The 17,723-nt window shown below is 32.4% G+C and overlaps 1 protein-coding gene across 3 annotated transcripts in view; it reads right to left on the bottom strand.

Moving 5' to 3' along the window:
* Positions 1–10,295, bottom strand: part of LOC128878448 (uncharacterized) — a 229,801-nt gene extending 219,506 nt beyond the window's left edge. For all 3 annotated transcript variants that reach the window (XM_054126659.1, XM_054126660.1, XM_054126661.1), the window contains exon 1: positions 9,893–10,295. The gene's annotated coding sequence lies outside the window, so the exon portion shown is untranslated. The remainder of the gene's footprint in view (positions 1–9,892) is intronic.
* Positions 10,296–17,723: the final 7,428 nt, after the last annotated feature.

Here is a 17,723-nt window from a genome sequence, read left to right as displayed (position 1 = left end):
TTTCTATCAATGGCACAATGTAGCACAAGTTAGTACGCATCTTTCTATAGAAAAGAAAGTTTGTTTCGGCAAAAGTGCGGGGATAGTATAATTTTGGTTTTATTTCTTTTCTTAATTGTTATTGATGTTATCGATCTCTTATTTACGGCATAATTTAGCACAAATCTAGCACAATACGGTACAAAAAAGAAAAAAACTGAAAATTCGAAAAGTGCGGGGCTATCAAAAATTTTGTTTTGTTCTATTTTCTTAAGTACGCTTTGACTTACAGAGTTGCCGTTTACAGCACAATACGGCACAGACGTAGCACAATGTAGCACAATTTAAAAAAAATCAAAAATTGGAAAAGTCCGGGGCTAACTTCACACACATGCACTCGGTTCGAACGATTGTTTCCATACTATGCAGACGCGTGCAAGCCGGCAAACATGTTCCGACACAGCATTGGTTGAATGCGCGTCTCCGATCTTGTTTTACCAATGGAAAACCTCGCACCTTTCTTGTATCCGTGGTGGTATGGGTAAAATCGTTTGGATCATGTGAACATGCACAGTCTGTTTTAAACGTCCGGCTGTGGCCAAGAATAGCCCGGTGAAACGGGTCACGTTCAATGTTTGCGTGTTCTTTTTTTACGCGACTACGGAGTTATTCGAGACGGAAAAAAATATCCGTGCTAATTCCGACCCCTGCGTTGTTTACGATTTACAAGGGACGTTCGCAAGCTCAAAAATTCAAAGAATTTTAGGACATCGTACGCGAATGGAGTAGTACACCCGTAAAAGAAACCACTTTTTGTTGGTGACGGGTTTGAGGGGTCAGCCCTCAACCCTTTGACTGCTGTGGGCTCATATACATGACCAGAGAAAGCTGTCTGTGTAGACTATATGTAGCCGTATACATACGTTTGTTAATAGTTTGGTTTCCTGTGCGCTTCAGACACAATTATTAGGTTTGCCATTATTTTTATTATATTTAGTAGATTTGAATATTTAAATTCATTAATTTTCAAATTAAGATATGTGGCGCCGTAGTAGCACGGTCCAAGCATGGTGTGAAACCCCATGTACTTTCATATTTCTATGTAACCTTTAATGTATAAGTTTTTCATTTAATATATATTATGTTTTCTTATCCATGAGTTTTCCTTGTGTTATACATATACCCATTACAATATGTTTTATATTTTAATGCTTTTGATTAAATATATATACAGGAGTGTAGTTCAAATCGAAATGATTAAATATCTCACGAAGGGATAAAGTCTTCATATTTAAGATTTTTTATTATACTAAATGACCATGTCATCTAGGTCCATGAATGTGTCTAAACAAATGCTATTATATTATGAATACAAATTTATAAGCCTTCATTTGAAAAAATCAATTTGTTTATCAAATTCCCCTCACTACTTTACATACAACAAAATTATTTACGCCGTATAATTTGTCCATTTAAATCAAAACTTTTGTAAAAACATCTTTTTCTATAGCTTCATTTCGATTTAGACGAAACACCCTGTATATTTGAATTTCGAGTCAATGAATTGTAATTACAACTAAAAAAAGTTTTACATATCCAGTGTGTAACTTTTATAATACACACTATTTTAAACGATGATTTATTTTACAGCAAACATGCGAGTATCGTCACGAGATATGGGAAATTTATTTATAAAAAATCGAATATATTCGCCTGCACTGTGTAATTTCAGTTCTTCCGTTTCTACCAGAAGTGTGTAAGATTTCTATCCAGAGAAAAATTTCGAATAACGATTAAAAGATAAATAATTGCATATCCATTACTCTTCGAATAGAAATGAAAATTTTGATTATAAAATAAAACATTTCACAGGGAACGAGCAAACATTTAATCGTTCAATCGAGAGAACATTGCGACTAAATTGCTGTACGTTGGCGTTATTCGTCATCAAATAAAATCTTGCCTTATCTCTGGTTGATCCTGCCGGATGATCGAGTTTAGTATGGCTGGAAAATTGCGTGTCTCTCTACGCTAGTTGTGAAACAATCGTGACAAGAGAATGAAATCGTGTAAATTTCGAACGTCTGAAAGGTGAATCACCACGATGACGATGATCGTTTCACTCTACTCACGCATAAATTAGACAATAAAAGTCTTTGCATAGCTTAAGACTGTATCTATCGTTGGGAGCTGACAGAGCGCAATCGTAGCGACGAAACTAGTCGTCGAAGATACTCTTGTTCTCGTTCTTCACCAACTTCCCCTCTCACCCCGTACTTCTTACCGATTAACCATTCCAGTGTTAGTCTAGACTTCGAGTTTAATCCGGACCAACAATTTCCAAACTTTTTGGACGATTCATCGTCTTTGTAAAGACACTTATTATTTTATTACTTATTACTTTATAAAATACTATTGTTTAAAAGGAATTTGCAAATGTGGCCGAACATTGCTTAATAAAAAAGCGTTCTGTACCTACTACAAAAGAAATTATGAATTTATTCTTTCTCGTTGTTTAAAATTGGTATTCATTTAAAAAATTATTCAATTAATAAGTAATTAAAGAAACCCTCTGTTTTAATTAAATGCTCGTAAAACTCGTAGATTGGAAAACAACTGGTATTTATTACATTATACACGCATGTTACATAAACCAAACATCGCAAAAATTAAAGCAACACACATTGTACAATTACCTTGTATATTATAAAAATTAGGAATGAAGACACGAATATTATTTTTATGTGAATCTCCATGGATGTGAACAGTTTGTTCAACAGGGACACTCGGTAAATTGTGAAAGCAAATTATGAAATACATGAATATAAATAAAAATATTCCTAAGGTTGTTGAATTTTAATGAAACCTTCCCATAAAGGTCTTTAGTATTTTAACGCAAACTGCTACAAATAACGTGATATGATTATTAAAACTAGTACTGTTTAAACACCAATGTAATATTGAAATAGAAAATCTTAAAGCCCCTTTTAGAAAGCCCTTTGTTGTTGTAGAAAAAGATGTTTAAGTTATTAACCTTTCTCTACCCTACAAATATCTCTACGCTTTTCTCCTTGGATTGCATAACACCTCCTCCAGAGGTCGAGCCCCTTAGTTTGAAAACACTGCTCTTCGCCGCGGGCGACCAAGATAGTGTGTAGAGCATTTAGGCCGTAACCTCTTGGCTCGGTAAACAAATAATGTAGCGTTTATATACATAAAAGATGTGGTAAAAACATTTCTTCACCTCGTACTTTCAATTTTAGTAGAAGCTGTTTGAAATTCATTTTTAACATATACAAAATAATAAAAAAGAATAACGTATCTATAAATACATTTCATAGAGATTTTATCGTAGCACGAAAAAAATGAAAACATCACTTTATAGAGCTTTTCATACTTAAAAAATACGATAATTGGTTTTCGAAAAAATCGTAATTTGTTGGCTAATCAATGTAACATTTAAATAGTAAAAGATGTCTGTCACACAATTGTTTGGCCCCAAAATCTAAAACGTTTGTAAAAATAGTTATTCCTTTGAATTTGTCACGTTAAAATAATTGAATAGTATAATAGGCTCCGTGAAAATAGCTACCAGGTGTACTTAAAATCGTAATTTGTTGACTAATAAATGCAAAATTTAAATAATAAAAAGTTTCTGTCAGACAATTGATTTGGCTCCAAAATCTAAAATGGTTGTAACAATAGTTATTGCTTTGAATTTGTCACGTTAATAAATAATTGAAATAATTGAATAGTGTAATAGGCTTTGGGAAAATATCTACCATCTGTAGTTATTACATACAAATTATGGAAATCGTACTCTTCCAAACAAGTGGCAATTCCAACACGACAATTATCCTAAACACACAGCAAAATGAGTCAAACCTTGGCTCGCAAAAAAGTCAAGTTCTTAGTTTGACACGCTAAGTGTTAAATTCTATAAAAATTCTATGGAGTGAAATAGAACACTTTTTGATTCCGTTTATAATATTTCGAATAATCTCCCCGCAAATCTAATTGAGAATTTAATCAAATTAATACCAAGATGATGCCAGGCAGAGATTTAATCAAAAGGACATGCTGACAAACATGAAAGAAAACTGTTAGGGTCAATCAATTCTTTAAAGGAAAATGATTATTTAAATTTTATATTTATTACTTTACAAATAAACGATTTCGAAGAAAACTAATTATTGTTTTGTCCAGTCTACGAAGTTCTATCAGATAGTATTTTCATTTTTTAATGTCACGATCAAATATCACTATGAAATTATTCGTAAATATGCACTTTCTCCTTTGGAGTCAATTAATTATCCATGACTGTATACAATAAATTAGACAATGTATACAATAAACTAAAAATTATGTACAATTTATATTACAACGCGTACGCAAGACGCAAGTAAAAAAGGAAAAACCATACATCATTTCCATTTCTGCATATTTCCCCATTACCCGCTGAACCTCATTTTTCGGCGAGTATATTTTTTACGTGTTGAAACCATTCAGCAGGACGAGACCAAAATAAATCGTAAAGTAGAATGTCGACCATTTATAGCTATGGACCACTCCAACGCGTGTGTACTCGCTTGTAAAGCTTATATTTACAAATATTGATAATGGACCATTTAACTGATGCACAAGAATGAATATATCGAAAACATGTTTTATGCACGAATGTTTTAGCAAGGCTAAAACTGGACAATATTTCCTTTATTAATCAATACGTGGAAAACTAAATACATACGTTACAGTAATAAATGTTGTATTATTTATGTTATGAGCATATATTATTATTGCATCAGTAAAGTAATAAAATACCAGTAAAATAAGTTATATGTCATTTTAATGGGAATTTTCAAAATAGTAATATTGTATACATGAATTACTGAGTATTACTGACAATGAGGATATAATGAGATTCAAAAAAGAATCATAAAACTGCTACTTCGAAGTCCATAGTACTATTAATGTGATGCCGTCATGCTCATTCGTTTACGAATTGTCACGAATATAAACGTATATACGCAGATGAATTACATTTGGCACCACCTACCTGTGTGGAAAGACATATTCATAGTTGAAATACTTGAAATTGCAATATAAATCAAGTCTACTGAACGTTTATAATCAATTTTACTGTGAAACGCTAACATGAACTCCAATGAAAAGTATTAAGTGTAGAAATTAATTCTGTGCCTTTCTAAGGTAAACTTACCATTTATTTATAAAGAAAAACCATACAACTTTTAATCTACCCTTGGGCACACAATCCAAGTGAGCACATACAATGTAAACAAAATTTCAAAGCAATCTGTAGAATTCATTACTGTGAAAGTCATAACTAAAGTTATGAATGAAAAAAAAAATAAAAATAAAAAATTAATTTTTACGTTTAATAATTATCAGATACAATTGTAACAACAATAATAAGTAAAATTTATGGGCTACTGGACTTCGTATGCATAGATAAGTTACAATATCAATCAGGTTGAGATTTATATATATATATAGATTCATTATAATGGAAATTGGATTCAGAACTTAGAAGATTGATAATTTAACATAAAATGTCAAATAAATATTTTTACTTCAACTATAACTACTAGACTGCGGATCTTTAGGCATTTATAGAAAATTTGAATGTGCAAGAACTTACAAAATGCGAACAATATGCTAGAATATAAAAAAGATTGAAAGTAAAGTTCATGTTCTAATATTTGCAGAATAAAATAAATTCCTATTTAGGTTTAATTTTTGTAGGCACGTTCGCGAAGATTTTATTTTGCATAAAGATTCACAGTCTAATAATTACAAATGATTGAATGTGAAGACACAGAATTAATTCCTACACCTAACAATTATGTTTCATCTCCCTAGAAATTTAGTTATAGAATATAAAAATTGTATAAATTTATTATTACTTATCTTTCATTACAAGTTGTGTATTATTATTTACATGTATATAATTTACGACTACACATTTGCACGATAGTTAAAATTACTTCCTGCCAGGTGAACTTGTTAACATAATTTTACGAAGAGTAAAATGAAAAGAAATAATAGTCCGTTAAAAAGTCTATCGTTGTTGCTACACGAATTCGCGAGGTTGCATATCCTGCTGATAGGATCTGCATATTCTAGCCTAGAATTATAACGTCGAGGTTGAAACAATGGAAAATTTCTGATGAGTCTAGTAGGTGCGATTAAACATTTTTTACTTGTTAGTAAGCGTGGGCTGGAAATTCTTCATTGAAAAGACTGTTCAGGAACAGTTAATTTTGTTCCTTACTTTACACATAAATATAATATCATAGGTGTTACTTCCTAGCTCGCAACGCCCAAAATTGATACAGTGGATTTTGGGGCACGGTGGTTAATTGGGCACATTGGGAACGAACTAATTTGTCCCAATTAGGCGACTGTCTCGAAAAAGCGAATTACAACAAGCAAAATTTAACAAGAATAGAGAATAGTAAAGAATAGATCCAAAAACGATTTATCGAAGAACGTATATATTCGGTTATGAATACGAATGTGTTTAAGCATGTACACGAAGCTAATAATAAGTAATAAAATAACATTAATGAACAGACTGCGGATCTTTATACAAAATAAAATCTTCGCGAACGTGCCTACAAAAATTGAACTTAAATAGGAATTTATTTTATTCTGCATATGTTATAACATGAACGTTACTTTCAATCTCTTTTATATTCTTGCTTATTGTTTGCATTTTGTAGGTTCTTGCGCATTCAAATTTCCTATAAATGCATAAAGATCCGCAGTCTATTAATGAGTAATAAAAAATAAGTAATGTGATTATTTTTTCAGAAATTTATCAAGTATAACTTGGCGCAATTTTTTAGGCTCTGCAAATGAACGAAATCTGTACAGGCATCGAACGCAGAAATTGAGTATTCTTCATTTCCATTTTACAGAAAATATTGTCTTAATTTAAAAATACATTTTCTAGCCTCCTGATTAGTCACCAGATCTTCCTCAGAAATATCATCTCTATCACTTTCTCAATCTTCTGCTGGATGTTTCGTTGTAACAACTTGTTCAACAATTACATCTATGCAATCTTCATCTTCATCGTAGCATTGAATGTTTTCATCGATCTTTAAAAATTCTTCATAATTCTGGAAATTGTATAACTGTACGAGCGTAAATAGTCCCAATAAAACGGCCGTATGACCTCTCTTAAGCTAGCAGGACCAAATCAGCAGAATCATATGGGACTTAGTGGAATATTTAGTACTTATTATGTACTAATTTATAGCACCAAAAGAAATTTTGTACCTGTTACTGTTTTCAAGAAAATCGTAATATTAATATTACGCTGGCAGCGCCACGATTTTTTCGTAAACGGTAACAGGTACAAAATTATTGTTGATGGTACAAATTAGTACAAAATAAGTACTAAATATTCCATTAAATCCGATATGATTCTGCTGATTTGGTCCTGCCAGCTTAAGAGAGGTGGCCGTATGTTCCATATAAGCGAAGTGGGAAACAACAGTTTTCGTTTCCGTTCTTCAGTATTTGTCCCAAATAAACGGAGGTCTCGATTAACTCAATTAATCTACTGTATTATTCTACGTAGTTCCGAGCCACTCGATGAGAAAAATTTGAAGCAAAGATAGGGTTGCTTCGCTATATTTAATCGCCGCTTTTTTCGGGACGATTCACCGGAATATGAAATTATTGAGTAGATACGAGTTCACGAACCTTGACACGAATCAATATTTTATAACCATACCGAAACAGAAAATTCCTGGCTAATCAAATTACGAGCGGCGGTGTCGCGTTAAATATTGTAGAGCGAAACCTCGATTTAACGGACAGAATTCTGTGGTTCAATGTCGATACACGTATTCGCAAGTTCAACGTCGTTCAATTCTACCTCGTGTTACCTTAACACTTTATCTACCGGGCTATTTAGAAACAGACTTTAATTCAAAAAAGAATTTGCTACAGTATCATACAGTGGGTGTAGAAAGTATTCGTACATCGACCAATTTCCAAAAAAACTATGTAAAATCGTAATTACTAACTTATTTTGTATAAACAATGACATTCTACATATTCTCGGAAATCCCTAGAATAGATAGATTAAAAAAAAAGTAGCTATTTATGTAAGTTGCGAAATTAACAAGAAAAAAAAAACAATTAATTGATAGAAATATTGAAGCAATAAGTATTCGCACAACTGTTTAATTTTTAAAACTTCGTTAAAAAAAAGAAATTTACATTAATTTATGAGTATATAATACTTCCTTCGAGGGATTTCCTTTTGATTTTATAATTATTGCAACTCTTCTAAGCATTAAATTAACTAAATTGTTAGTTATTCGAAGTGGGATCTACTTCCATTCTTCTATTAGAGCCTTTTTTAAAAGTACTTTATTGGAAATTTGATGTTTTCTAATTCGTACGGAGCAATAAACTAATGTATTTACGTTACAAACTCTACTGTAAATGGTTCGTCATAAGAATCGTACAAATACTTATTGCTTCTATACTTTTACCCACTTTTCGCATTTTTTTGTCAATTTCACAAATTATATTGACTAGTAAATGTTGTTTGGACTATATCTATCTTAGAGACTTCCGAGAATATGTATTAGGTTGTCCCGAAAGTTTCTTTCGCGAGTTGCACTAAATTATTTGATGTGGTCGTGTTTATATAAATAGACAATCTAATTTCATAGATATTCATGTTGTAACAGTAATGAAGCAAAATGAATCGTGCACAATTCAGTAATGTAACATCAAACATAAACTACTGTGCATGTATTACTTATTAATAAAGCGAAAGAAACTTTTGGGACAATCTAATAAAATATCATTGATTATACAAAAACAAGTTAATAAACTACAAATTTCACACAAAAGTTTTTTGGGAAATTGATCGGTGTACGAATACATTCTACACCCACTGTATGCCAATCTAGCCTGACAATAATTCCTTCATACTGTTACCGGGTACATTGAAAGCCAAGTCTGTTTCCAAACACTGAACATTGTTCGTAGACAACCATCAACACAGTAAATAAATTCCAATAACTAAATACTGCAATTAAAAAGCCTATAAATAGGCTCCCGGTAAATAAAGTGTTAAAATCGACTAATTTCTTCAAGAGTGTGTCACTTGCGCTCATACTATAGAGCTAGAAACGATATCCATGACATTGACATTTAATGATCAGAATTGTTGAAAAAAGTTATTTCGCTATATTATTTCTAAAAAAGAAATTCTGCTCACATCGTGATCCTGCGGAGACATTCTATTTTAACTCGCAATAGGAGCACCTCCTCCACAAGATGACGTTAATATCTCGCTAGTATTCATTAAAATTAACATGAAAGATAACGAATCAAGCGATAGAATAAAATTCGATTGAATAAAATAGATATGTACTCTTAACTTATATCGAATAGCAGTAAAGTTTATTGGATCTATTTTTATATATTTCTTAATGTCTAACATTCGTTATTTAACGAACTGTTACTTTTAAGTGAATGTAAATTTAACGGATATCCCTTCTTCTTTATTAGTCCGTTAAATCGAGGGTTTACTGTACGTACGTAATTCGCGAAGGGTATCGCATAATTTTACTACCAATTGTTTCGCAATCCACTCATACGGCCGAGCGAGCAAAATAACTAATAGAACGCGACAGCCATTTCTCGACATGGCCACGAAATCTTCCGAATGAACATCGAATTATTGTTATTTTGAAATCGAAACAAGACATCGGTCGCGAATCGTGACAATTCTAGGATTCGACGGTACTCTTTTCCGTTGAACACGTTTATTCGATTCAACGCGACGATACTGTTCCTGCGTTCTCTTCCGTGGATTAACACGGGTTACAAGCGGAGCGGAAGTATAAACACAACATACCTTTTCAACGTGACACTGGCGCCTGTACAACCCTTAAGACACGATGCGATAATCCAATATGGCAGAACACACACATGTCAAAACAAATCACCGAATGGCGCGGAATGACGCGACGTCGCTACACAACTTTACACAGGCACACGTTCGTATTCACTTCACCTAAACGCCGGATCGATAATGTTTCGGAAGTATTTTTGGCATACCCGGTTATGTCGTTACATCGACTCCCGTACTTGACACGGCACGGTTCTACGGTACCGTTTTCCGGCGTGTCAGGGTTACGACAATAATTCTAGTAGCAATCGTAAACGTAAAGAGCGCACGATTGCGACGATAACCTGCTACCAAATAAGACACTACCGCGACGAAGCTTTGTCGGTGACTGGCTGACTGGCAACGCGAGCCGCGTCTCGCGTCTCGTCGGCAACTTCGTTGCGAAAAGAACCGAACGCGCCCGAACGCGCCCGAACTGACGGCTACCCACCCGAGAAGAGTCGCTGCCTCTGCCCGACGTCGTTTATCGAAGTCTCAGTGACGCTCAATTCGAATGATTCCTTTTATTTCCCACGTTTTATAATGATTATATTTATTTTGTTTTGCATATTTTCATTTTTATTTTACCTTGAACGGTAAAAAGATTCTTCTGGAATCACTCGATCACCTCGAAACTCTAACGATCAACGAAATTTGGAGTATTTATCCGGTACGAGTATGTTAGATCAATTCGAATGATTCCTTTTATTTCCCACGTTTTACAATGATTATATTTATTTTGTTTTGCATATTTTCATTTTTATTTTACCTTAAACGGTAAAAAGATTCTTCTGGAATCACTCAATCACCTCGAAACTCTAACGATCAACGAAATTTGGAGTATTTATCCGGTATGGGTGTGTTAGATCTAACAGAGATTTACGATTTATCGTAAAACGTGCCTGAAATTCGCTTTTTGCACGCTTTTTGCACGCTTTTTGCAGTCGTAACTCGTAAAAGGATTCAATCTATTCGGGATAATATCTCTTCTTTCAATTTATTAGAAGGTTCATTAAATTTTTAAATCGCAAACGGAATTCCCTGTTTCTATCCTTTTAGTTTCTTAACCCTGTTACGAGTTTGTTTATTTCTGCAGACACTTCCGCTTATCGTACAACCTCGATTATTCGAATTAATTGGAAGACATCGGTGTTCGAATAAGGGTATTTCCGGATAATAGAATATTTTTTGCAGTTACTTGATGTTCATCTTCATATATGAACCGTTTATTTTGAAAGTCGCATAAGTCACTTGGCATTTAAATCGAGATATTTAATGATTAAATATCATTAAATGTAATTATGATTTATACCACTTTCAAAATAAACGACTCAAATGTCTTTCCTAAAGCAGAATCTAAATATTGATAATAAAAATGACGAATACTAAACTTAAATATAATTTGATTAAAGTTTTAAGGATTCCATATCTATTTAGTTGCTACATCACACTATTTTATTAACAGATTTAATTCGTTAAACGTTCACTGTAGGTCGACAGTGATTTTTCAAATTATACTATAAATGTTATAATTAGACTGCGAATCTTTATGCAAAATAAAATCTTCGGGAACGTGCCTACAAAAATTGAACCTAAATAAGAATTTATTTTATTCTGCAATTATTATAACATGAACTTCACTTGCAATCTTTTTTATTGTCTTGCATATTGCTTCCATTTTGTAGTTTCTTGCACATTCAAATTTCCTATAAATGCATAAAGATCCGCAGTCTAGTTATAATGTAATGTATTGGCGCTATTTAGCTGTTAAATTATACAATTTTGTTAGCAGATTTAATTCTATAGATCTCAAATGTTAAATCCTCTATGGTGTATGGTTCACCTAAGTTTAAAATGTTTAAAAATGTGTATCAAATGATAATTACTACTGTCCTGTACTGTAACAAAATGACGAGTAAGTATGTTAGTTTAGACTAGAGTTAGAAATGATTGATGATACAGGCACAGAATTAATTTCTACAACTAATATTACATATAATCTGTTATTTTATAATAATAAAAATATAGGTACCATAAACCATAGGTAAAGGTACATTTTTGTTATACTTCGTACAATACCATCCCTATTTCTAAACTCTCAAATGTTAAGTACTTTATCGTGTACGAATCGCCTAAGTTCAAAATATTTAGTAAAGTATTTCGGATGATGGAGAGTCCGAATAACAGAAAGTTCAACTAATGGAGAATTTGGGTAATGGGGACTTGGTTAACCGAGCTTCTACTGTACTTGTCATATTTACGTGTTCGCACTGTCAACTATAAATCTGCATGCTGACGCCGTTTTAATTATTCGTAACAATATACAATTAGGATATACTCCTAAGTATACCATAGATAAATTTATATTTATATTATATTTAGATTATGTTCAACGAAACGTACGTGACCCATCTTGTACTTTTAATTTTCTAAGTAATGCGTTTTTGTAATGTGTTTCTCTTGATCTACGATCTTTTATGTAAACTCTTCTTACTTTGTATATGATAGGATGTTTCTGTGAACATAACGTGTGTTTGTGTTGTCCATTCTTTTCAAAATTAATATAGTTACTATGTGTGCTTAAAAGTAAGAGACAATGCGCTTTTGTAAAATGTTTCTTTTGATATACGATCTTTTATGTAAACTCTTCTTACTTTGTATATGATAAAGTGTTTCTATGAACATAACGTGTGTTTGTGTTGTGCATTCTTTTCAAAATTAATATAGTTACTATGTGTACTTAGAAGTAAGAAACAATATTGTACTTAAGCTTTGATTTATAAAAAAAATTACATAAACTTAACTTAAGATTAACATGCATTATATTTGTTTCTGTCTTTTATTTTTTCCCCTAAGCAACGTTGTTCTCCTATTCCTTAGATGCTGTGTCGCCATCTGAATATTGCAGTCTTTTAAGTACTTTTATCACAAGAAGACACGATTTTATTAAACTAATAATACATTGTTAGCTGTGTTAACACTTTATCTACCGGGCTATTTAGAAACAGTCTTTAATTAAAAAAAGAATTTTCTACAGTAGCATATGCAAATCTAGGCTGACAATAATTCCTTCATACTATTACTTGGTACATCTTTTTCCAAAAACTGAACATTGTAAGTAGACAACCATCAACACAGTAAATAAATTCCAAAAGCTAAATGCTGGAATTAAAAAGCCTATAAATAGGCTCCCGGTAAATAAAGTGTTAACTGCTATATCTTTAGAAATTTGTGCGTCTTATGTCATTTTTAAACGTCTTCTGCATATCTTGTACCCGTACGTAGACTTTTATGATCGAGCACGGTCTGACTCAATTTGCATTGATGCTGTAGGACAAAGTGAATCAGCTTCCAGGGCAATTTGTCGTTACAGTGAAGAACGCGAGAAGAAGGAAATAAAACGGCGGTTAAGCGGCGAAAGTGCGGCAAACTCGACAATTTTTAGCGAAATGGTCGTAAAGCCGCAAAGCCACTAGTGTGCGGGTTACCCGATGAAATGGATCACTCGAGGTTAGGCGGCCTCTTAACCTTCAAAGGAACCATCCCACTACATATATGTATACACAGTGAATATTTCGAAAGTACCTCCGTGGTTCTGGTAGATCGATCCTCATTTTTTTCTTATTTATACTCGACGTTCCGTAAACTGAAATCCTCTAACGCGATATCGTACGACGAAGGAAGTCAGAAGAGAACGCAACCAAACGAAATTTTAATCTGCGCAATCCATATGAATCATCGACTCGCGAGACTTCGGAAGAGAACAAAACCGTCATGGTCAGGAATGAGTCAGATACGCGGTTGTAAATGCGTGGTAAGTGGTATGTACATAGTTGAATTTTGATCGCACGTCGCTCGATATCTTCTGATCTTCCTGATGAACACTATCTTTGGCAATGACATCACTACGAAGAGATCTAGTGGAGTAATTAATCATTCTACAATCGAATGTTTTAAGAAAAGTGAAATGTTCGATCTTCCAGAAATGAATTAAGACGATCGTTCTTTTTATATTTGGGTTTGGAGATGCATCGACTTCTTGGTCGTTAACAGTTATATCGGTTCTATTTTTGTTGTCTACAGACAGTCTCATAAATATTTGAATCCCTATGTCTACTTAAAAAATTATCTAAATTAAATGATAGATTTTATGAATTCAAATAAATTGTTACATCATAAATATATATACGTGTGAAGTTTATTCGTTTACATATTTATAACGAAAGATTTATTTAGAAACATCAAACCTATCATTTAATTTAAACAAATTTCTTCAGTGGACATAGGGAGTACGAATACTTAGAGATAAACTGTCGATTTTTATGCATTTATAGGAAATTTGAATGTGCTAAAATCTACAAAATGCACACGATATGCAAGAATATAAAAAACATTGAAAGTAAAGTTCATGTTATGGTAAATTATTTGCAGAGTAAAATTAAGTCTTATTCAAGTTCAATTTTTGTAGGTACGTTTATAAAATTCAAATGCAAAAAAAACGATATTTTGAAAATTCTCGACTAGAATATCTCCTTAAGAGGTTAGCCGCAGTCAGGAAAATGGAAACGGACAGTTTCTTGTGTATTTTTTTTAAGGTATTAAATAATAATTTTCCTGAATGAAATGTAAATATATTACAAAGTATGTCTTAAAGAACTATAAAAGAATTTTTGTTTTAAAAAAAGGTTAATTCATTTCATCATAAGTGGCCACTTGGTTTGCGGTGAGCAAGATTTCTTCAAACTGGTGCACCTGAAAATAAAACTACAGGTAGATTTAGAAAATATATTAGACTAACGGGTCCCTGATCGAAGGATTTTTTATTTTCTTGTATACTTTTTTTTATCCTGTATTCAATCGCTTAATTTTAGTGAAAAAATTGAAAATCAACTTCAAATGTACGCCATCTTGTTTTGAATGAATTTTTTCCAAAATCCTTCGTTCAGGGACCCGCTAGACTAATATATTTTCGAAATCTATCTTTGTTTTTGTTTTCAGGTAAACCAGTGTAGAGAAATCTTGCTCACCGCAAACCTATGTTTTTAAATCATCGTTACGTCATCGGCTGTTATGACGATATAAATTAAACGTTTCTTAAAACAAAAAATGTTTTTTAGTTCTTTAAAACATGATTTATAATATACTTAATTGTTACTTATGCAAATTATTATTTAATAACTAAAAAAAAATCACAAAGAAATGTCATTTTTCCTCTTCCTGACTGCGACTACCCCTTAAGCAATTTTAATGTGTAAGAAATGGGGGCAGCAACTTTAGAGCACTCTTTCTAAACCATCATTTTTGACATTTCTTCGCAAATCCGAAAATGTTATGACTAGACTGTGGATCTTTATGCAAAATAAAATCTTCGCGAACGTGCCTACAAAAATTGAACCTAAATAGGAATTTATCTTATTCTGCAAATATTACAACATGAACGTTACTTTCAATCTTTTTTATATTCTTGCATATTGTTTGCATTTTGTAGTTTTTTGCACATTCAAATTTCCTATAAATGCATAAAGATCCGCTGTCTAGATATAACCTAATGTAATAAATACACGCTGAACATAACCAAAAGATATGCACTTATGCAAAATGAAATAATAATTTTATTATATTTATCTTTACATTTATCTTATATTATATTTATATATATTATTTAAAATGTATTGAGTACATATTATGTATATTTTTTATATTACTGTGCATATAAATGCATAAAATTCGCAGTTTTCTCGTTACATATTTTATCTACTAACATTGAAATTTCCTATAAATGCATAAAGATCCGCAGTCTAGGTATCACTGTAACTTTTTACATGAATTCTGTCAAAGCAGGGTTTTAGATAACTAATCAAATAATATTCAACCACTGAAAATGTCATTTTATCGTTATCATTAAGAAAGTTCTACAAGAAAATGTATAATGTTGTGAAAATAAAACAAAACGTATGATTTTTGTAACTCACTTACGCGACAGTAGAATTAATGATAAGTAACTGTAGAAGTTATTACTAACCTTTAAATCTAAGTAACACAATTATTCTTTGCTTACTCACGATAACATGTTTTAAACCGAGACAATTACGTTATCAACGCTAATAAATGCTTGAAAACAGTGGACACGCACAGAATTAATAATATTATATTATCCGATAAAGGTTAGGCATATCGTGAAATGGACTCTGTTTCGATAGTACTAGGGAAAAAGTTGGCAAAGAGTCTGATCACTGGGGCATGACCGATTGCTTGGACAGCTGTCCCGTACGGTAGGTTTACTTGAAATTGGTTGGTATCAAAGGGAAATATTAATCTAATGCGAGTGTGTGTATGTCGACTGCGTAGCCTTATCCATTTAGCAGCCGGTTTATTCGTTTCGACCGTACTTATCGACAAGGCACACGCAAAGCAGAACAAAACGAAACGATGACCGAAAGGAACAACGGAAACTTTGCGCCTACACGAATGCCCGATGAAAGTTTATCCCTCTAGTTCAAGAACAATTTTCCCTTGAAACTTCCCTCAAGATGCATCTCGTATCGTTGCCAAGTCGATTCAACTGCGTTATCGATCCCTTAACCTTCTTTTCCATGGGATCCACTTCGCCGAAGAACAATGAAGATGGAACACCCCTCTAGGTTGTATCGAAAGTACATGGTATATGTACGATAGTATCCTGATCGTCTCAGGTGAGAGACATTGAGGCTAAATGTTCGTGAAAAGTACAAGGATGCATATCGTATATGGAAACGCTAAATAAAAATTAGTAATCAAATTTTTGTTGTAATAACTCTTTCTCTAACAAATCCATTTCATTTCTCTTCTCACAGTTTGCACAAGAATGTTTATAAAATAAGCTCATGTGTTCATTTTCCTGAAAGGAATTATTACAGAATCGTAGATAAAAAAATGATCACAAATTACCTACGCGTTATGTTCTGCCTGTACTGTAACAAACGAATTTTATAACTGCTGAAAATCAGTATCATTCGTCGTCGGGCAATTGAGGCTAAATGTTCGTGAAAAGTACAAGGATGCATACCGTATATGGAAACGCTAAAGAAAAATCAGTAATCTAATTTTTGTTGTAATAACTCTTTCTCTAACAAATCCATTTCATTTCTCTTCTCACAGTTAGCATAAGAATGTTTATAAAATTATAAGCTTTAAGCCTACTAAAAAATTCTCTCTGTTCGAAGTGACGTGTACGAAACCTCCCCTGCAATTGAACTTAACAGGCGCAACCAAACAATATTAACCCGTTTAAGAATTGGACACACAAGATTTACCCATGGCCATCTGATGACAAGAGATCCTCCGAAGAAATGCAACCTCTGTGACACAAACTTATCAGTAGACTGCGGATCTTTATAGATTTATAATATATCGAAATATGCAAAATATATGCAAGATGTATGCAATGTATATGCTAAATATAAGTATAGGGAATGTATGTATGGATCTATAAAATAATTATATAATAACTACTCATTATTACTACATAATTATTTAATAACTATTTTTTATTGTTTTATTTGTTATAATTTAAATTACAATATACAGCAATAGTTTATTCAATATTTTCGATTGCAAATTGATGCCTCTTACCTGTTAAAATGAATTTATACGCCGAAAAAGAGCATTCTAAATCAGATGATGTTATAGTAGATGTGATGCATATTTAAATTTACTCCAATGATGTGCCAGAACCTCTCGTGGTTCTTCAATGTGTTCACTCTTTAAAATCTTGCTTATTTTGAGTAATATATTAAAGTGTACGTTTCGTTTTAATACT

Source organism: Hylaeus volcanicus, chromosome 6, assembly GCF_026283585.1.
Source record: "Hylaeus volcanicus isolate JK05 chromosome 6, UHH_iyHylVolc1.0_haploid, whole genome shotgun sequence".
NCBI classification, from domain to species: Eukaryota; Metazoa; Arthropoda; class Insecta; order Hymenoptera; family Colletidae; genus Hylaeus; species Hylaeus volcanicus.
The sequence above is the reverse complement of the archived record's forward strand: the minus strand, read 5'-3'. Positions and strand labels throughout refer to the sequence as shown.